Below are 23,901 nucleotides of genomic sequence, written 5' to 3'. Positions count from 1 at the left end.
CTTGTGCAGTTAGTTCCCCTTTGAATCTCAGTCCAAAGAAAGCTTCCCATACTGTCCAAAACATCCCATTACCTCTGCCATCCATTACATTATTTCCTACCGCTCCATCTGTTAGTGTTCTTCCACATATTCCAAACATGGCAGGACAGCATGCACCTACTAGGATTGAGAGGATTGTTGCCGCTAGATATGGACCTTTGGTATTGCCTACACCTTTAAATGCCATGCCTATAGGAGAATATCAAAAATATATGCCTAAATTTACTGGAATAGAGGGAGTGACAGCAGAAGAACATCTTGAAGCCTTTTACATTTATGCTGATAATTTAGATATAAATGAGAATGATGTATGGATGAGAGTTTTTGTCCAAAGCCTTGATGGAGAGGCTAGGAAGTGGTTTAGAGAATTACCCCAAAGATCCATAACAGATATTGAAGCATTAGATGAGGTATTTTTGAAGCAATGGGGAGATAAGAAGGACTTGTTGTATTATCATACAGAGTTTGGAAACTTGAAAAGAGAAAAGGGTGAGTCTTTGCCTGACTTCAATAAAAGATTTAATAGAATGTATAGTAAAATACCAGCTGAGGTAAAGCCTACCCCCACTGCTGCCAAACTCACATATGCCAATGCTTTTGACTTTGATTTCTGCTTATTGTTAATAGAAAGACGTTGTGCTACTCTGGGTGATATGTAAGAAGCAGCCCTGGAGGTGGAATCCAATATTATGGCAGCAGAGAAGTTAAAGAGTCAAGCTGATAGAAGAAGGCTGAGAGGTGAGGCTTCTTCTTCCCCTGCCTCAACTTCAGAGCCTAAATTAGACAAAATGACTAAAATGATTGAGTCATTGGCTGCTGAAATTTCTAAGTTAAAGGTCGAGCAGACTTCAGGCAAAACAAGGTAGCAAAACACATTTGCTCCAAGAAATCCAAACCCATTTAGAAAAGCAAATGAGCAGCTACAAATTATGCAAAGGGGTGAAGAAACAAAAGAAGATCATCAAGTTAAAGCTCCCTTTCAAAATGTAGTCATGGAGGGGGAACAATTTGAAGAAGATGAGGATGAAATTCACTGCTTGGAAGATAGGGGCAGCGCTACATTTTTAACATTGGCCAAATATGAAGAGTCATTGCTGCAAGAGCAAAACAGTCAGAGGTGGGACAGTGGTATTTTTCTGCAATCTAGTGAGCAGTAGCAAAAATATAATCTAAGATCCAATGCAAAGAATGTCAAAGAAAATGTTGCACAAGAAGCAGCTACTCAAATAATGCCACAGAATAGCAGGCAAAGAAGACCAACAGCTGATCCTGTCACCCTCAAAGCTCCAGTTCAAGAGGTAAAAACTGCTGATAAAGTATTCTCTTCTTTTAGTTTTGAGTCAGAAATTCAGAAATTGAAAATATCCATGCCTCTGGCTGAGTTGGTGAAGAGTGAATTATTTATAAAACCCATCCTTGAGGCCCTTGAACTAGAATCTAAACAAACCTCCATTGACTTTGTCAATTTGCAAGATGACAAGCCTACTATTGTGCTTAGCCCCATGATTGAACCTACTGATAATAGTTCTCCATATTTCTATGTTTCATTAACTATCCATGATAAAATCCTCCACAATTGCCTGCTAGAAACAAGGGCCAGCCACAATCTAATGCCTAAAATTGTCATGGAAGAGTTAGGCCTTGATATCACTAGACCTTATCATGATTTGTTCTCTTTTGATTCAAGGAAGGTAAAATGCCTTGGATTAATTAAGGATCTGGCCGTTACCTTAACCCAGCTGCCCATGAAAAGTATGATGATGGATATAGTGGTGGTTGATGTTCCTCCGAAGTTTGGTATGCTGTTGTCTAGAGGGTGGATTAAGAGACTAGGTGGGACATTGCAGAATGATCTATCATATGCAACTGTTCCAGTGTTTGGAGGAGAAAGAAGGAGGTTATACAAAGAAGCACAGCTGGCATATATCATTAGTGATGAGAAGAATCCTACAAACCATCCCATATATGCAGTGGACACTGATTTTGGAGCTTGCATTCTCCAAATAGAAGAATCTCAGAAGGCTGCATTGCAGATCAGGAAACCAATAGCTCAGGCTGAGCATGATACAAGAGGTCAGATTTGGGAGATGTTCTTTGATGGAGCATGTACCAAGGAGACTGCAGGAGTAGGGGTGGTGCTAGTATCTCCACAACAAGAAACAGTTCAATTGTCTCTAAAGCTGGTTTTTCGGGTGACAAAAAACATAGCATAATATGAAGCACTGTTGTTGGGCCTTCATGCAGCCAAAGATAGAGGGATAAAAAATCTGAAGGCGTTTGGAGATGCTGATCTGATAATTCAGCAAGTAAATAAAACATTCCAGGCAAAGCATCGAAGGCTGAGAGCTTATAGAGATGAGGTATGGAGAGTCAAAGAGTTCTTTGATTTTTTCTGCATTTCATATATTCCTAGAGCCCAAAATCAGCTTGTTGTTTCAGCTAGTTTGTTCATCCCTCCATCGCCTCCCAAACTAGTTTATGAGGTACAAATGAAGTATAGACCCTCCTTGCCTGATAATGTCCACCATTGGAAGGTTTTTGATGATGATGATGAGTTAAATAGGTTCCTTCAAGTCATTGATGAGTTCTCTGAAATGCAAATTGACCAAAATAATGATGCTTTGTTAGAAGATCCCAAGTCCCAGCTTAGAAATAACAATTGGTAAGAATAGCATAGTCCAGCTTCCTAGTAACCATATCCCTAAGGGTCTAATTCCTCTTGAGAGGTTGTTTGACCACAATGATGTGCCTTACAAAGTTGCCCAAAAAGAAGATCAGTCTACAGTTTGCAAGCATGATATAGGAGGTCCAGGTCAGCCCAAATTTATAAATCTGTCTACTAATCTATCTGCTGACCAGAGTGCTGAATACTGCAAATTAATGAGGCAATTTGCTGATGTGTTCGCTTGGGAATACAGTGATCTGAAAACATATGACAGGAATATAATTCAGCATAAAATTCTTCTTGAGAAAGGCACTATTCCTTTCAAACAGAAGCTGAGACCAATGAATCCTATGCTCCTTCCTCTGGTTGAGAAAGAAATTAAAAAGTTGCTGGCTGCTAAGATTATAGTGCCTCTCAGATATTCTAAATGGGTGGCCAATCTGGTTGTTGTGAGGAAGAAGAATGGAGAAATCAGATTGTGCATGGATTTCAGGAATGTAAATAAATGCTCTAAAAAGGATAATTATCCCCTGCCAAAAATGGAGCATTTGTTGCAGCAAGTCTCAAGTGCCAAAGTAATGTCTTTTATAGATGGATTTTCAGGCTTTAATCAAATCGTTTTGCATCCAGATGATCAAGAAAAGACAACATTTACCACTCCTTGGGGCACGTTCATGTGTGCCAAAATGCCATTTGGGCTTATGAATGTTGGAGCCACCTTTCAGCGCGCTATGGATATTGCTTTTGTGGGTGAAAAGGATAAATTCATGCTAATATATCTTGATGACATAACTGTTTATTTTGGCAGCCATCATGATCATCTACAACATTTTAAAAAGGTGTTTTTAAAGTGCAGGAAATTTGGAATTTCACTCAATCCCAAAAAATCCCAATTTGCTTTGGAAGAAGGCAAACTGTTGGGGCATGTAGTGTCTGCTGCAGGTGTTCAAATTGACCCAGAAAGAGTCAAAGCAATTCAGGCCTTGGCTCTCCCAAGATCAAAGAAAGACATACAGTCTTTTCTTAGCAAAATTAACTTTGTTAGGAGGTTCATTCCTAATTTTGCTGAGCTAGTCAAGCACATAACCTCCATGTTGAAAAAGGGAGCAGAGGTAAAGTGGACTGATGCGGCTAGAAAATATTTTGAGTCCATTAAGATGGCTATTGTGGAGGCTCCTACTTTAATAAGCCCTGACTATAGTAAGGAGTTTCACCTATTTTCATTCGCCTCTAAGGATACCATTGCAATTGTCCTGTTGCAGCAAGATGAAGCAGGTCAAGAGCATCCAGTGACCTTTTTCAGCAAGAATCTGAGGGATGCTGAACTAAGGTATGATATTATTGAAAGGCAGGCTTATGCTCTTATCAAATCTCTGAAAGCTTTCAGAGTGTACATCTTGCATTCCAAAATAGTTGCATATGTGCCTTCTGCTGCAATAAAGGATGTCTTAAAAGCAGCCTGATACTAATGGAAAAAGAGCGAAATGGATTGCAAAAATGATAGAATTCAACATAGAGCTGAAGCCCTCAAAGCTGGTAAAAGGTCATGGGATTGCTAAGTTGTTGTCTGAAGAAAATTGCAGGTCTTTGGACATTGATTTCTTGTTCACTGTAGCAGAAAATGGTCAGATACAAGAGCATGAAATGGCTGAATCGCAGAGAGGACAGTCAGTGGCCGAGAACCTAGCTTCATGTAGATGGTATGCTGCAATAATTAATTTCCTTCTAAAGCTAGAAGTTCCTTCAGAATTTTCTCAAAGCCAAGCAAGAACGCTAAAGCTCAAAGCAACGAAATATTGCATCAACGATAGCTTGCTTTATTGGAGGGATCCATCTGAGTGCTTTTAAGATGCCTGGACAAAGAACAGTCAATAGAAGTTATGCAGCAATTCCATAACAGCATGTGTGGAGGACATCATTATTGGAGAACTACAGCCCATAAGATTCTCAGAGCTGGGTACTATTGGCCCTCTTTATTTTCTGATGCATTTGCTTTTGTTAAAACTTGTGACAGGTGCCAAAGATTTGAAGGTAAGCAGCAGTTAAAATCCCTGCCCCTAAAGCCAATAATTGCAAAAGGACCATTTCAGCAGTGGGGCTTGGATTTCATTGGTGAAATCAACCCACACTCCAGTGGCCAGCACAGGTAGATATTAGTTGCCACTGATTATTTACAAAATGGATTGAAGCAATCCCAACAAGGAAGGCTGATCATAATGTGGTCATGAAATTCTTATCAGAAAACATTTTCAGCAGATTTGGTTGCCCACATAAGCTTATAACAGATAATGCAATAGCCTTCAGGGCAAAAGAGTTAGCGGAAATGTGTGATTCAATGGGCATTAAACTTGTTCATTCCACCTCCTATTACCCCCAAGGGAATGGTCTACCAGAATCCTCTAATAAAAGTCCGATCAGGATAATTAAGAAGTTGTTGGAGGATAATAAGAAGAATTGGGATGCCAAGCTCAAATATGCACTTTGGGCGGACAGGGTAACCATCAAGAAATCTACAGGCTACTCTCCTTTCAAGCTAGTATATGGTACCGATGCTGTTTTTCCAATTCAACTTACCCTCCCTGTGGCAAAGTTGCTCCAAACAACGCAGAATGAAGAAGATGATATGGCCAATAGAATCACTGGTTTAACAGAATTATATCAGATCAGAGAGCAGTTGATTGAAAAAGCTATAGCACATCAGCAAAAGATCAACGAAGTCTTTGACAAGAAGGCAAAAAGAAATAATTTGCAGGTTGGGGATTTGGTTCTAAAATGGTATGCATTTGAAGAAAAGAAAGGCAATCATGGGAAGTTTGATGCTCTCTGGACAAGCCCTTTCATCATTTCACAGATTCAAGGAAACAACACCTTCATACTGAAAAGTATGGGAGGAGAACCAGTTTTTGATGGCCCAGTTAATGGGCAGTTCTTAAAAACTTATGTGATTTAAGGTCTTTTGGCCTTAAAAGCTGTAAATATTGTGCTTTCATCAGTTTTAGTATAGCTGTAGTAGACTCCATGCCCAATGGAACACTAGGAATTTTGGCTAATTTGTTTGTTGCTGGAAAGGCATTGATCTGCAGGTTCTTGAGACCTCACAGGGAGGATCTCATCCCCAGAAGGAGCCAGTGTTAGCTTTGCTATGCAAAAGGATAAAAAATGGATTCAAACACTCTCAAAGGCTGCAAATACACTTATAATCATGCCAAAGGATCCATTGTTGCTGTTGAAATCCTCAAATTTTGATTAAAAGCCTTCCACCGATTGAAAAAGTTGCAAGAGGAAAGCCCTTAGGAGGGTGGAAATATACTATCGGGAGCAAAAACACTCCAAAAACCATGCAAAATCAAAATTACAGGCTTAAAGATCTGCATTCATCTCAGCCGTTGGATCTGGCCGATCAACGGTCCAGATCGCATCGGCATATCGCAAGTCGGAGGAGGCAGGCAGTGGCAGCAATATGAAATATCGCCGATAAGCAATCACCGATATCGCATCGGTGTATCGCAATGGAGGACTGACAAAAGAGTTGGGCTTTATTATTGCACAATGAGCGATCGCCGATAGCGATATCAGCGTATCACTATCAGTGTTTCCAATGGAGTATGGGCCTTTCTCATATATATTTGCAATCGTCGATATCGCTATCGGCGATGTCAAAGGGGCAGGGCTTTTAACATGAGTTATGTTGCGATGCGATGGGCCAGACCTGACGGCTATACAACGCTCCATTTCATAAAATTTTAGGGCCGCGCCCGTCGCATTTTCAATGTTTTTGGTGTATTTTCTTTGTATAAAGAAAATACAAAGGAAGCCTTGGTGGGTGCCGATAGCGATGAAGCCCAGACTCGATGGGATTATGAATGATTTTTGATAAAATTTCAAGTCCGCGCTAAAGCCATTTTCAATGGTTTTGGGCACATTTTCTGTATATAATGAAATATAAGGAAATACAAAGGATGCCTGGTAGGTGCCGATTGCGATGGGTCTCAGATCTGAAAGGGTTCGAAAGTCAAATATATATATTATTCAGGTCCGCCAAAGCCATTTTTCATGATTTTGCAGCAGTTTTATGAGTATTTTTCAAATATTAAAAAACAAAGGATTGGCCTGTTAAAATATGCATTGCGACCTGAAAGGCGGACACGATAGTTGAATGAACCATGCTTGAACCTTTTAAAAGTCAAAATTGAAGCAGTGATGGGCGGGAATGGGCAGTTTGGCAGCGTTTCACTGTTTAAAAGCAACACAGTCATGATTGAGCCATTTCAATGTTCAACAGCCGCAATTAATCTACAATATGGCCAAGGAGGAAGCAGGACACCGCTTATCTTATCAAAGCATTCAATGGTTATGGTTCCTTTTCTATTTCACGCCACCTGCTTAGAGGAGGACTACAGAGCACCAGAGGGGTCAAATCCATTTACAACACAGCCAGATTTGTATCAGAGGCCCATTTCTGAATGTAAATGTGGTTGGTGACCATTTATGGGCTCCTCCACGCATGGGTAGCAGAGATATTGTGTAATGAGACACCATATATACTGAGAACACAGATGTAATGGGGTTGATGAGTATTTGATGAATGAATGTTTTGTTGTAGCCTTTAACTTCTGGAGACTGTAAATACTATGAGACCTGCAGCTTCTGGTCTTGATTTTCAACTAATACAAGCTTCTTTTGCTGTCATTTGCTCACTTTCCACTTCTCTTTCTTGTTCCAGGTTGTGCCTGCTTGCATTTGTTTGATGTGCTGTAAATGTTTAACATTAGAGGGGCTGTCATCCCACCTCTGTGTTATAATGTAGTGGTTCATTGAAATTGCTTGCAGATTGCTGTTGTTTTAATATCAGGGAGCTGTCATCCTGTCTGTGTATTAAGCAATAGTTTTACAGATCTTCTAACTGGTTGCAGCTGGCCATCACAGGGTCCTGTGCATCTGCTGGTGTAATTAGTCTTCTCCATCATCACCTTTATCTTAAACTGTGAGTAGTTGGTAGTTAAAAGCCCTGTAGTTTGGGGGTTTTCACCCATGTCTGGGGATAATCATAGTAGGAGTGATTATCTAGCTTAAATGTGCTACATATCTTCATTTATCCATCATCTTATCCAACCATAAGTGTTGAATTTGTAATGTTTCTGAGCATCACTGATTTACAACCTAGGTGAGATTCTTGGGGTGATAACACTGTCCATGAACTGAGGGTCTGATTCCAAGGGAATTTCTTCTGCCATTTTCCTCCTTGGATAGACTCTTCCAATTTTTGGGTTAGCTTCAACCAGTTCTCCTTCTCCTAATTTGAGCTTTGACCTAGTTAGCATTCAACAATCCAGCACAAGCTTGTCTAACCTTAGCAAACCTAAAGCTCTAATACCACTTGATCTGATAATAAGATCTTAGATAACTATTAAGGTATTATAGACCCATCTGCATGGATATGCCTATGTTACTTTGTGCAATGGATCGATAAGATTGCGAAATACATAGACAATGAAGTAGTTAAATAACATAATAGACAAACACATATAAACACAACAAGTTTAATAAGGAGTTCACCCAACACTCCTGGGCTATGTCTCCTGGTCCAGCCTTCAATGGTGACCTCTCTATTATGTCTTCAAAAATAGATTTTTACAACAATGAGCTCAAATTGAGCCTCACACAATAGATATAAAATGATAAGGCTTTACTTGGATCCCCCAAGTCTCTTTTGAGTACACAGACTCTCCTCACAGACTCTCTATCTCTATTGCTCTGTCCCAGCACTGCCTACCACTATTTTCTCTCTGTCTGTGGCTTTAAAGCCAATTGGCGTTGTCTATTCATTTCTCCTTCTCAGGCTCTCTGACTTCCTAACCTCTGTCCACTCAGATCCCCCTTTGAGCGTTAGCAATCATTATTAAACACTTTTAGGGATGGTGGCCACCTGTTCTATAACATAATGGGTCATCGGGCCTTTGAAATCCTCGGAAACAACGTTCTCTATGTTCACAAATAAATACACTAAAAACTGTGAAAAATCACCAAACTTCTGTTTATTGGATTTGAAATGTTATCAATTCTACCTTATAACTCCTATCGGGTCCACCTTTTAATCGTATCACATCTCCACTGTTGATCTGGGAGATTTGGATCCAACAGTTGTGGTTCATTTCGGGTAGCTCTTTCGTATGGGGGTTAACCGCTGAATAAGGGTGGTTTTCTCTCTCCTTAGCCTGGACACGTGGCAGCCAATGTATGGGCTCGGCTGGAGCCCAGCCAAAACCTCTTTACAACTTTGGTCCTCCTGAAATCCTGCTTGTTTCCTTTGTATTAAAAGATACATTAAAATATGAAAATCCCACTTATATCAAACTTGAAACAATATATATATATATATATATATATATATTTTCATTCACAAACCCTTTCGGGTCTGGTTTTCATCGCATCAGTGCTTCCCTTCATATTTCGTTTAATAAACGAAATACGCGAAAATACATAGAAACTGTCATTTGACGGATCTCAAATTTTATGGAATATCGTTGATACCTCTATCAAGTCTAGCTATCGCATCGCACATATATATATATATATATATATATATATATATATATATATATATATATATATATATATATATCCCTGCTCCTCTGTGTTGCTCCGATGTAATTTTGCGATCTGACGTTTTGCAATCTCATGTCGCATGAGCCCAAGACTGTTGTAAGCACTTCCCCTATAATTTGCCGATGCGATATGGTGGGTTAACGTGGGTTGTCGATCTGCGTGCTTGATCGATGGTCCTTGTTGACCCCTTTGATCATTATCGCAACATTTATGTGACCGCCTCTGATAGCCTCCGCCAATTTGCGATATGTGGATCGAATTTGGACCATTGATCGGCCAGATCTGGCGGCTCTCATGCAAAATAGTTTTAGACCACCGATACTCTGTTTTTCAATGTTTTCTCTATGTTTTTGCCTCCCAATAGTGTTATCCAACTTTTTTTTCCAAAAATTCTTCTCATGTGATAGTTTTGAATATTTGAAGACTTAGAGGGTGTTTTGGATCCATTTTGGATCAACACAAGGGAGGATATCACACCTAGCTTTAACTCAACTTAGGTTTACAATAATTTAGTACATAAGGTAGGGGTGTTACACATACAAAGCATGAAACAAGAGTGTCAACATGAAAGGATATATATAACCCATATTTATGGTTTTTATCCTTGGATCTAACCCTAACCAATATTGCACCCTCTAAATATATGATATATTCGTTCATAATTAATACTCCGATCTATTGGGCCAATTCCTCCATTATCCCTACCAATTTGACAGTTTCGTCCCCACTTTCTTTGTACTCTTCCTTCCCCTTCATATTTGAAGGTGTGCTTCTAAGGGTCGAAAAGGGTATCTCGAAATCGTCTGACGAGAAGACCATCATAGCATTTCTACTCATAGTCGTCACAATTTGTGGCAGGTGAGAAGCCTCTATGGAACACCAAAGTCTTCTTCATCCCACCAATCACCCTTCTCAACAAATCCAGGTGGTCTTTACTAGTGGTTTTCCAGTACCCATGTTCGATAGCTCGGTTCTTCTGCGATCCATTAGGGTATTTCATCCTATTCCCCTCTATAAAGAAAAATGAGTATTGATACCTAGCTTGGAAGCATGCCCTCACTACTAAGACAGATGGCTCATACTTGTAAAGATCAATATCTGTAATTGCATTCAATTAAACATGTTTTGACTCGGACTTCAACTTCAATTTTGAGTTAGAAAGCTTCCTTCTGAGATAATAGTAGACCAACTCTTCATCTGTTGGATGAAATCGAAATACTGGAAGTAAGAAATTCAAGTGGACCATGAACACCCAAACTTGTGATATGATGTGAACTGAATGTAAAGCTATGCTTACTGAAGGGTCGAGGGTTTTTATTTCATGGTCGACTGCACCTCTTTCCATGGTGTTGCCTCCTTTCATAAAATGACCGCAAAGTCAAACAAAAAAACACAGAAACCTTGCTACATATTCACCATGCCTATCAAAGGATCGAAAAAAATATAATCGTGCTTAGTGAATTCTTTACCATGTGGTGAAAAATTTTTTGATGGAGGAGGAAGAAATTGAGCCTCTTCTATTGGTTGAAGCTTCCAAGCCAAATCCATCGTAGGAATACCTTCAGTGTAAATATATCAATATTTATTTGCAACTTGTATATAATTAGCATGTTTTCAATACTAATTTATATAATGTTCAAACATTTCAATACCATTCAAGGTTTAAGTCAATAAAATCGGAAAATGAGTCCTCGCAACGTTGAAATATAAAAATGTGTCATTCCTTTTATAAATTGAATAGTTTTATAGAGAAATGATGGAAGCTATGAAATGGAATCGAATTTTGGAATCATTAATTTACACAGGGAAATGAGGTGTGGCTAGGTTACAATCATTAGGCTAATAAGACTTTAAAGTGTCAACCATCTTATCAGGTGGAAAACCTTAGAGAGAAGTGATGGTTTAAAATAGGTAATTCCTCTTGATAAGGTGAACAACACTACAAACTATTGAATTATATATATATATATATATATATATATATATATATAATATGGTGATCAACAAATTGGAAATTTGATAGTTTTATAACATCATATCATGGTTGATGAACGTTTATATAAAAACTAAGTATTTTGAATTTATTTATAATTTTTTAATAGTTTTATGTGATTATATCAATTAAATAGTTGATCAATATTTATAAAATATAAGTATTTTAATGAATTTAATTATAACACTTTATTAATAGTAATAATAACAAAAAAAATATGTTAGTCTTTTTTGTAAATTTCTTCGATAGATTTCTATTAATATCAAAAGATTTTACAGTGAAAGTTGTTCAAAATATATCCAAAAGAGTGTCTTGGGAGGTTGTATGGACCACCAGGGATAACTACAAACACAACTTAACCAATAATATACAAAAGTAGAAAGACAAGAGTACCCTACTCTAATGCCTAAGAACTTAAAACTATAACATAGACAATTTCAATCATCCAGTTTCACTAAGGCTCTAGTACTGAGCCATGCAAAGTACCCAAAGTGAACTACATTAATACATATATCAACCCAATGGAAATAATGAAAAAATATGATAATATTTCTTACAGAACACTAGTTTTACCCCACAATAGACATTGAAACAGAGTGCATGGTGGACTTATTAGTCCAAAATCATAACTGGTGAAATGGAAGAAGAGATAGTGTAAGGAGAGTTCTGAGCTAGAGCGTTGATGACCCCAGGAACCTATGGAATCTCATTGGTTTCAGTTTCAAAATAAAATACCACATAACACTCCACCCGAGTTAATATGACCACAATGGCATCCAAGATATACCTAATATACCTCAATATTCTCTTGATCTCCTCCTGGCCTGCAAACACCTTGTAGTTTCTACTTTCTTATCTCGAATTACCATGCTCAGTAGAGTTTTCAATTAATGATGTAAACTAATAGAATAAAAGAAATGAAGCCTTCTCTTATGAAACTTCCCTAGATCTAGAACTCACTTAAGGTTACTGCCTCCAATATTTGAATCAAAAAAGTAAACATGATCACCAAACTCCTTGGCCTCCAATTGAAGAATTTCCTTTCGGACCTGTAGAGGAGATGCATCAAAAAAATGGTCATTGATTCCCATCCAAACAAACACCGATATTACAAAGAGGATGACCTAGGTGTGCCACCCCTGCGACTAGAAAGCTTTTCCCGAGGAGCCATATAGGCAAATGCCCTGTAAAAAGAGAAAGGAGAGACACTAGAAAAATGAACGACATAGACGAACAAAACAAGGGGAGGGTAGGAGCCTAGAATAGTATGAACCCTAAACCAAGAAGTGAAACAAGAGAGAAAATTATGTGGATGAAGGAAAAAAAATTAGAAGTCCATGACTCTTTGAGATTGAAACCTGCTGAAGTTTCCCATAACCCCAATATTTTTTAGCACCAAGAAACGAAAGAGTCAGAAATACTTGAAAGACTGAGATTCTAATGAAGCTTTATTCCCTTTCAAAACTAAATAGATAAGGTACCTAGGTACCACACTCTACAAGCTAACATAGGGCAACTAAACTGAATACGGATAGGGTCAGAGTTTTGAGGTGTTGCTGAGGGTAATACTACTACCAATTCTAATGACAGACTAGACTTTGAATTGTGTAGAAAGAGCACAAATATAATTGACACCTATGGAGAAAGAACCAACAAACCAGAGAAGAGGTGACTATCTTATAGTTAGAGACAATACGACCAAGTAAAGATCAAACCTATGGGAGGCTAAAAGGAAACTAGACAATGACATCATGAGGAGAATACAATGAAAGAAAACCTCCACATAGCCTAGTATAAACATCTCTTATCTACCATGAAGAAATTAACGATTATTGATATACACTAGCAACAACCAAAACACAATATTTTTTACCACCCTGGGTCAAGGCCCATGCAAACATAACAAATTGAGGATGTGAGAGGTCGAGCTTGTTGATTAAGTTCAGAAGCAACAATGCTCATCATGGTGAGCCAAGTGTATAGTGCAAACTAGTACTCTTTCTTCCCAAAACACTTAGGCATGATAAGCTCATAAATGGAGTTACCCAACTGTCAAGGATTTCTCCATCCGTAACCAATCCACCATGAGAGCGGAAACCCATCTAAAATAATAAAAAAAGAATTCATTGCGAAGAACACTTTTGTACACAAAACTACATCCTCCTACCTTCTCACATTTTAGTCAATTGGACCTAGGATGGTCTGGCATGGTTTGGACCCCATGAGATCACCATGTGAGGGGCATGCGATGAGAGGTGTAGAGAAAGTCTCTAACATTTAGGGCCACCATCTTATAAACCATACATGATGTTCGCATGTCAATTATAACTTCAACCAAAAAATTACACTGAAAAACCTCATTCCCATTAAACCACTTGTTGGAAGTCGATGTTTTGGTTATACCTCCTACTGAGAACCAATGAGTGTGAAAGCACCCCCATTGGGGAAAAAATATGTTATTAAATGAATATTAATGTCTTCAATCTAACTTTTTCTTGTAGTTATAATGTGAAATGTCACATTTCCAATTTATTAGTTAATGTGGATATAGAAAATATGGTTAAATAAACATTATTAACATTGCATAAAGAGTAATAGAGATGTAACACAATAGTCAATCATTGTTATTTATAGAAATTATTTAAGTTATCTTTTCATGAGGTTTTGTATTATAAAGTGTAGAAGAATTTCATTGAAAGGAGGCAATGTTACTACAATGTATGAAGATGGCATGCCAAGATTTAAATCTACCACTTTATAATATTCCAATTTGTAAAGAGTTCAATTTTCCTTTGAAAGAAAATGCATTTATAGAATAAATTACCCAACACTTTATGAAGCACGTAGTTGAATTTTATAGCCCATTAGTAGATATAGTGCTTTCATCATATGTTTAATGTAGATTTTTTTTTTTTTTTTTTTTTTATTATGATGAAATGTAGACCCTTATTTTTAATTTCAAGTGTGGAAACAATTAACGATCAAATATACATGAAAATATTTTACAAATTATTATTACTTGATCAACAAAGAGTTGTGTTAATGTATGTTTTAAAATTTCTACGATAAAACATATACATCACTTTTAAATAATAATTTATGATTATGATTAAGTCTTATTTTATACACTTTCTTTTTACCTCATTTTTTTAAAATCCATATTCTTAGCTATAAAAATTAGTGATAATGATTGATTTATGAGCATATTTGGCCTAAATCTATCTACATTGACATATTTTAGTTAATATAGAGGATGAAATAAGAGTTTTGTTATAGTTTCATGACTCCACCTTGCTATTATAGTGTTGCAACTTTGTCATTAATTTTATATTGCTACAACTCCACCATTGTTGTTACAATGTTGCCACTTTGCCATTGCTGCTACATTGTTGCAACTCCACCATTTTTGTGACTATGTCATTATTTTTATAGTGTTGTGAATCTATCGTTGTTGTTACAATGTTATGACTCTACCATTTCCATTGCAATGCTTATATGACTCTTCCTTGTTGTTATAATGTTATGACTCCATCATTGTTGTTACATGTTGTGACGTTGTCATCACTATTATAACTTTTCAACTTTCCATTGCTACTGTAGTGTAGTAACATGGCTAAAACACTATGGATCATATCTTTATATGATTCCATGTGTCTTATAGAACTTTGTGGAAAATCGGTGGGCTACCTATCTTAGGAAATAATGAAGGGATTCGGAAACAAACTATGAAGTTTAAACACTACAATTTTCCAACTTCCAAACTAACATTTAAGAGTGAAGATGGATAGAGGATCAATAGAAAAAAAAAATGGAGGAGAATCAAAGGATAGAGGATATTGTGAAGCTAGAAAGGAATAGAGGAACAAAGAGAAGACAAAAAAAATTGATTTATTTGGTGGTGACCAAACAATATGTATGTATATTCATAGTGCATAGTAGGTATATACATAGATTGTAAGAATAAATTGATGTGAATATGAATAAAAAATGGAGAAAATGTTATTATATCTTGTCTTGTTTCATATAACTCTCAATTCCTCTTTGTTTTTGTTAGTCTTTAAATTCGGTTAGTGATAGCATAAAAGTAGTTGTGCATTCTATGGGGTTTGTATAGTTGGTTTTGTAAAGGATTTTAGGCTCACTGCATTAATGATTCACAATAATATTCTATTAATGATAGAAAATTTGATTTATATGATGAATGCTACAAAAAATTAATTCATATTTCGTTGAGAATAAATATCCCAAGTTAAATGAAATACTCATTTTTTTTTTATCATAATGAGATTGGAAAGGAATTTCCACAAGGTTATACATTTCATTTCACATAATAGTCTCATACTACTGAAGAAGCCTGGTGATAGTGCAATACTAGTGTGATCTTGCTAGTTTTGAATGAACATCAACTACATGTATCACCAAGACTATACCTAACTGAGATGTCTTGAAAATCCAAAATGGGATGTCATGGCCAAACATGGAAGTGTGGAGTATGGTACCCTATATAGAAAATGGATCTACTATACAAATGAAATCTCATGACCAAACATGTAAGTATGGTGTATGATTACCTATATACAAAATGGCTTTGATTGGTCACACATTACCCACTTCCACCCTCAACACCATCATTTTCATCCTCGAAGTTTATCTTTCTCCTCTTATTAAAAATAACAGCTTGAGTTTTACTTGTTTGGTGTGCTTCATCTCTCTATGGATTTTACAAAGAAACATCATTCTCATAAGATTTATTTCACAATGAATTAACACATACAGACTAATACTTGTTAAATCGAGACAAGAAAACTCACTATAGAACATATAACCAATAGGAAGGGTGTTTCCCTCCTTTATAATACCAACCTCTCTACTACACCACCATGTAATGGTTACAATAGTCAAAACATGGAATTTAAATAAAAATGTCTAAAATCAATTCCATTCATGAAACAAAAAATGTTCATCAACGAATAATCTCATTTTGAATGTGTTAAGTAATAATAAAAATTTATTGGTAGGTGTAGTGTAACATGCTTAAAGGAAACATCTATTGTTACATCGAATTTAAATCCAGCATGGCTTGATGGATTGGGGGGTGCATGGGGGTTATGTGGAGAAGCCATCAAAAAATTAAATAATGGTACTGATAAGGAGGGACACTATTGGATGGTCTATGGATGCAACATTCATGGGTGGATGGTATGGAAAAGGTGGTGGAGGTGGGTGGTGATTAACCCCTATTTTTTGTAGCAATGATGGAAGCTCCCCCATGGAGATAATTTGGATCACAAAAAGTAGGGAAATGGACAATAGTGAGGGAAAAATGAGTGGATTACATACATCCATACATACATACGCATATATACATTTATAAATATATATATATATATATATATATATATATATATATATATATATATATATATAGAGAGAGAGAGAGAGAGAGAGAGAGAGAGAGAGAGAGAGAGAGAGAGAGAGAGAGAGAGAGAGATAAAATGAACAATGTAGTGGATGAATAGGAAAGTTGAGAGAAACAAGAATTCAAGGGGATGATCAAGAGTTGGCTGCATATTCCTATAGGATGATACAGAAGAGGTTATTGTACAAAATTCAAGCCTTTAGAGAAGGGGACGAATTGTTGAAATTATCATCCACCACTTCTTGTCTATTTTCCTTGGGGAAAGAAGAAAACTTCATGTAATCTTACCAAAAAGTTGCAAGCATCACTAAAACGGTTGGCTGGAAGTGAAGAAGAGGAATATGGTCATATTTTTTCTAACTTACCTAAAATACATTGCCATCCATAAACATTTATTTTCAATTGGCCTTCATTGACTCATAGGAAATTTTTCTACAATTGGTACATCTATGAGGTTCACATAAGCCTCCATGTGGCCTTTCTTAGTCGAACTGTGTTGCAAAATTCGATGGTCTTACCCCTCATGCAACATCTCCTGCTAGTCACTTGTGGCACAATGACACTACCAAAGTAACATGTTACACGAAGGTGCAAGTCAAGTATTTATTATGGTTTGGGTTTTAATAATGTTATCCACTACCACAGGATGTTGGGAAACAAGGTTATACCTTTGTCTAGGTGAATAAGGACCTAGTGTTGGGTTGTTCCTAACATTATCTCTATCTTGTGTAGACCCAAAACCCACCCCCTAGAATTCTCCCATATCAAAGTAGTGGACATTGAGTACTAGCCTGAACTTTGCCCATAATTTCCTCAAGAAATGTAGAGGTACCTCCCTATTATTATAAGGATTTTTATCAAAAGACATGAATTACCTATCCATTCAATGGTCTCAAAAACCTTAGTAGGTGCACTAGTTCATATAAATGTGTCTCTTGTTGAATGGTATATATTGGTTGTTTCTAGGGTCAATAAACAATGATAGAAAATTTTATTTATAAATGTTCAAGTATCTAGTTTGGTTTTTAATTATATCAATTTTATAGTATTCATACATTCTAACCTTGCAATAGAAAAAATTAGCTAATAGGCATTGGGCATTAGAAATGGATGATATGATTGGATTTAACAAACTTGCTAGATACAATCATGAGGGATCTCTAGTGCTTTGGAGATCATGTATGAGTGCCCTCAAAGTAGTCAATGATGCATTCATTTTGGCATTGAGATTTCTTTATTCTAGGTTGGGGTTTAGTTGTTCCAAGTTGGGGGTTTGCAATGGTGTGTTTGGGTTCTCATTATGTTCCATGGTAACCAAGTTTCTCACAATTCAATAATATAATTGTGTATGAAGAATCATTTATATTTTTTTCCAATTTCAAATCAAATTTGAAAAAAAAAACATTAAAGTGAAAAAATTGATTGGAATGCTTAGCTTGAATCCAAAGAAGATCAAGTTTATAGAATTGGCACTTGATGCAGTCCAAAGAAGCAATATTTGGTTCAATGACATTCCAAAAATGCATCGTGCAATCCAAAATGATGAAAAAAAGGGCTGCAAACATATAAAAATTAAAACACACTAGAGTGATGTGTGCATTATTAAAAATGCATGGACATTCCTAAGAATGCATGCATGTTCATAAGCCATTCCTGTATGATTCCCTGGATGGTATCTTGGATGGTAGTTTAGAGCTTGTTGAGCCTTAGTGCCCATGAACACATCCATGTTTCTAGGAATGTGAACATGTTCTTGTGGGTGCATATTCTTGATGGACCCATTGCCACTTTTAGGGTCATCATGACCATGTGAATGTCATTCCTTTAACACCATCTTTCTGTCTATTGAATTTCATAGTTAATTAGTGTTGCAAATGTGGAATTTTTCAAAAAATAATGTACTTCTAGTAAAAGATCTACAAAATAAGACATAAACCAAATATTGTTTCAAAATATTAAAAATGTTATAATATATAAAAAAAAATGAATATTAAAAGCTTAATAACTTATATAATTGTCTTGTTTACATAATTATTACATATAGATATATAATATACAATTAATATAAATTATTGAACTTAAAAAATTATGTTTACAATTTAATATAATCATTAAACATCATAGAAACACTAAATAATAAGTTAAAAACAAAAAAATGGGTTTTCCTTAACAATTTTCCCATTTTTTTTCTTTTTAAGTCTATATCACAAATAAAAATTTAACCATATTGATGTCAATTCCTAAAATCTCCATCCCATTAATGTGAGTTCTTAATTTCTTTCAATTTATAACTAAAAATTCGACAATATTAATGTCAATTTCTAATATCTTTCAACTAATATCACTATTAAAAATATCAACTATATCAATATCAATTCTTAATCCTTTTATCTTATATATTTTTCTTATCTTATATATTATTAAAAATATCTACCATATCTATCTCATTTCTTAACCATATGATTGTCCATCCTTCTTTTCAACTTATTATCATTATTAAAAATACCATGTCAGTCTCAATGCTTAATATTCTTCTCAACTTGTAACTAATCATGGAATTATATAATTTTCAATTCTTTTTTTTAATATGCACTTTCAATTTATATAATATAAACCTACAAAACTATATCAATCACCATTCCTAATTCTTTATTTTTTAACTTAAACGCACGTGACACTGCAATAGCTTAATAAACTAATTCCAACCTAAATCATGTCAATGATAATAAAAATTTAAAAACCTAATGACGTCATTTCATAAAAAAAAAAAAAAGTGGATGCAAGCGAATTCTCATTTTTATATATATTTTGCAACACAAAATTCAACTCTTTCAATTTATATAATATAAACCTACAAAACTATATCAATCACCATTCCTAATTCTTTATTTTTTAACTTAAACGCATGTGACACTGCAATAGCTTAATAAACTAATTCCAACCTAAATCATGTCAATGATAATAAAAATTTAAAAACCTAATGACGTCATTTCATAAAAAAAAAGTGGATGCAAGCGAATTTTCATTTTTATATATATTTTGCAACACAAAATTCAACTCATATAATCCATTATATGTATATAACGCTACTATAAATTTATATTTTCAAAAATTATCCATGTACATAATTGCTATATATTTGCATAATTCAGACACCCTAAATAACACATCATAAAACTCAGTTTTTACACGTGAATTTTACTGAGATTTTGCGAATTGCGTGGAGGGATGTTACCGTTAAGATGAGGTCCTTTCCCACAAGAAAACATTCCATGAGTGTGAACAGGAAGGAATAGATAAACATAAACCCCACAAACCGTATCAAGAATCCCTTCAGACAGTATAGCAAATGGAATTTCACTACAGTCAGTCCGTATTTGACGCAAATATCAAAATAAAACCTTAGAAATTCCACTAACAAAAAGCGTCACAGTAATGGAAAAACACTGACGATCGCCCCCCATGATCTTAAGAACAAGCAGAGAAAGTGTTGAGGTAAAGGTAAACTGTTGAGCAGCTGAGAGACCATTAGTCTATGGACAAACTTGAGTGGGCAAACCTAATTCATAAACTCTGATCTCCTTGTTTGATGGTCTAGTCTGATTTGACATATCGTTGTATTTATTGACATTAAGGGACAATAGAAGGAAACTATTTATCCTTAACTTTATGAAAGTTTGGGCCGATCAATCATCTTTGTCTTAAATATCTTTATCTTAATTGTGTATTACAAACATTCCTCATATGGAATTATAAAGTATATTATTATGGTTAGCATTTCACATATTTAAGTTGGTTTTGATAGGTTTTAGACTTATTATTATACATTGTATTTTATTTATTTAGTATAATAATGTTATAATTTATTGTTGAATTAATAATAAATTTGTGGTATATTTAAGTATGGTTTAATTATTATATATTTTAGAATTTTTGGTGAAATTAAGTAATAGAATTTTTGGTCAAGTTGTGATTTTATGTTATTTGAAATGTGTTTTTGATTGTATACTTGGATTCGATATCTTAAAAATATGAAGCTCTATGTGAAGAATTCATAACTTAAATTTGTGATTCTAACAAATAGTTACGAAATTCAAGACAAATTCAACCAAAAAAGTATGTCCAAAATAACTCCAAATTTACAATAAATTTATATAATTTTTTAATAATTATATTTTCGTTTATGTTTTAAATTTTGAATTTTTTTTTTAAATTATTGAACAATATCAACATTTATTTTAACATTTTTTATTTTATTTTTTTCATATAGATATATATGTCATTTATTCTTATACTTTGGAATGGTCACATTTTGTGACTTTTTGGCCTAGCAATAATTTAAATTTTTATTTATTAATTATATTAAATTTTCAAATTAAAGTAAATATTTTTTTTATTAATAAAAAAATATATAATATAATTTTTTAATGTTAAAAAATTATTATTTTGAGAAGTTCATCTTAGAAAATAAGAAAATTCAATGGATACATAAATGATAAGAATTTACGTCTTATCATTATGGAATCGTAAAGTATCGTGGGCCAGACAAAAATATCAACTTTATCTTTTTATTATTTTTTTCAAACATATAAAAATAAATACAGAGTAGAAATATAAAATTTGAAATATTAAAATAATCATAATATAGAAAATAGTTCTTATTTTATAATGACAATCCAACTTGATATTTTTTATTTATATTAGATATTTAAATTTATAAATTATTTTTATTTTTATAATTATATTACATAAATATTTTGGACCGGGTGTTATCTAAGAAAAAGGGTTGTGGTAGGTTGTCGTTGTTTTTCTTAGCCATGCGATTAGGGGATATGGTAGCACACCCCATAAAGCATATTAAATGTTTGGTTTGGTATGAGCGGGCACCACTTTGTAAACACATCAAGGTCATTAAATACCACTGCAACCCTCACACTAGTCACATTTGGCTCGACTGCAACCTAAATCTCCAATCTATATTTCAAAGTTTCTCCTGTGTGAAGCATCACTCTTTGCAAATGCCAAGCATGGAAACTTCAATCTCAATTCTGGCACTCCACAATTTCAATGACACCAATCGTGGGAGAATTTTGTTCCATGGCCATTACCAAGAAATGAAAAAATTGTAAACAATTATTAGGATGTTATGTTGATTCATCTCCCTGTAAATCACGAGAGCTTTTTAGGTGAGGATGAACAAACTCTGGTTCATCCCTAAAAATCCATCGAGGGAGCTCCACCCATTTCCAATTTGAAAAGCAATTTTGAAGAAAAATACTATTTGTTCACTCGAGAGATTTGCTTCACAAAGTTGTCACTCTTTCCCTATAGGATTGTTGGGCACTCCACTTTTCTTGAGATCAAAACTCATTGCGTGAATGGTTATGGTATCTCCTAAAATTGGACAAAGCATCCCACCACCATGGAACATATTTATACTTGTCAGATATCCTTTCTCTTCTTCATGATCATACTTCTTCCCTTTTGGTTCCTTTTCTGGTTTTCTATTCATAGTATTATTGCTTGGATGACCAACCCTTGTGGCCATTTAGTGTTGTTTCTTCAATTAGTTCTATGTGCATTGCCTCTTTGGGATCCTCTCTCCCCCTCATGGCTCTCCTTCTCTAGTAGCATGTCCCCCACTAGGCACTTTTCCTCACATGCTCCCCTCCCATCTCCTTTGTGTCTCATTAACCTCACTCTTTTATTTTGGTCACATTCGTGGCTTCATCCTGCTCACTTGAATCTCCCACGCATGGGTCTTTGTTTTCCACCTAACATCCATATTTTAGTTCCTTGGCCATTTCCCCTTTCTTGTGCTCCCATCATGCATCGTTAATGTTCCCGTGTCTTCAAGGGAGTAGCATATTAGCACAAATGAGCCACTTGAGGTACTACACATACTCAACACTAATTGGAGGAAATTGTTGCTCGGTTTAGAGATATTACCACAAACCCTATTCAAGATGAGCTCACCGATGCAAAGAGAGAGGGGACCTCCCAAATGCATCACCTCTCGGATACTGAGGTTCTAGCTAAGCTGGCTGATTGGGTGTCGAACATCGGGCATGGCATGTGGGTTCTTTAACTAGTAAATGCACACTATGGATTTGTATTGGCATATGGAATTTCTCTTAGGAAGGGCTCTCCTAAACGAGTATGAGGATAGAGAAAATATTCTCTACTCCATGGTACACTTGCACAAACACAGGAAGAACCTAGATCAACGGTTGGAGCACATTGAGAAACAACTTGGCATCCCTCCCCCAATTGGAGGCACACCTGGTGACAATAAGAATCCCATCTAGGTCAGAACTACTAATTCAAACCCCGCTCTTTAGTCTCTTACTGTTTCCCTATTTTCGTCTTCTCCTATTTTTTCCAGTTTGTTTCCATGATCGAAAAGGCTTGTATTTTAGCCTCTATATGGTAAATTTTAAACTTCTAGGCACCTTTATGTCTTATTCTTCTCAAAGGATGGTGAATTTTTTGACATGGTCAGGTTTTCTTAGTGACCAAATGACATAAAATTTTCAATACTTTTACGTAATTTATTGTCAAGAAGGAAAAACAAAATTTTACTCCACAAAGAATATATATTTTTTATATAAATAATTATATATATTGTTTTTTTATACATTAATTTTATTTATGTGATTATTTTAATTTAAATATATGATGATGATTATCAACATCCACTATTCTCTTGTGGGGCAACTTAATTAGCAATCAGCATGATATGAAGTCTTTGTGAAGTTTGAGTTTCAAGGTTGAAATCCCCTCTATTGTACCATGTGGTTTGTGCATTGGGGCGCTTATGGATTCACTTAGAGGCTATGGTGGTAATGGCTGAAATTGACCCGATGTGACGTGAATACGATCCCAACCTAGTTGTCAATTCCTCTATACGATATAAATAAATACATCCACTAATACCTATATGGTCTATGAACCTTAATGAGGTGAGAAATTAACCATAATTGTTTAAAATTTTATTTCAATGCTCAAAAGGAAGTGTGAAAGTATTCCAAGATAACCATAGTTTTGCTGACTTAAAAGGTCAAGAAAGTTGGTAATGTGAAAAATATTTTGAAAACTATATTGAATTTGTGTAAACGATGGACAATTTGTGCTTTTCGTCTTCAACCCTCTTAGGATTACAAATGTGACAAACTCTTT

The 23,901-nt window shown here is 35.2% G+C and overlaps 1 pseudogene; it reads right to left on the bottom strand.

Moving 5' to 3' along the window:
* The window catches only part of LOC149158519 (NAC domain-containing protein 13-like), a 49,086-nt pseudogene extending 38,530 nt beyond the window's left edge, over window positions 1-10,556 (bottom strand).
* Window positions 10,557-23,901: the final 13,345 nt, after the last annotated feature.

The sequence above is a fragment of the Pinus tabuliformis genome, chromosome 5_2 (genome assembly GCF_031772625.1).
Source record: "Pinus tabuliformis cultivar Carrire ecotype Pingquan chromosome 5_2, CPIR1, whole genome shotgun sequence".
NCBI classification, from domain to species: Eukaryota; Viridiplantae; Streptophyta; class Pinopsida; order Pinales; family Pinaceae; genus Pinus; species Pinus tabuliformis.
This window is presented reverse-complemented; position numbering and strand designations above follow the sequence as displayed.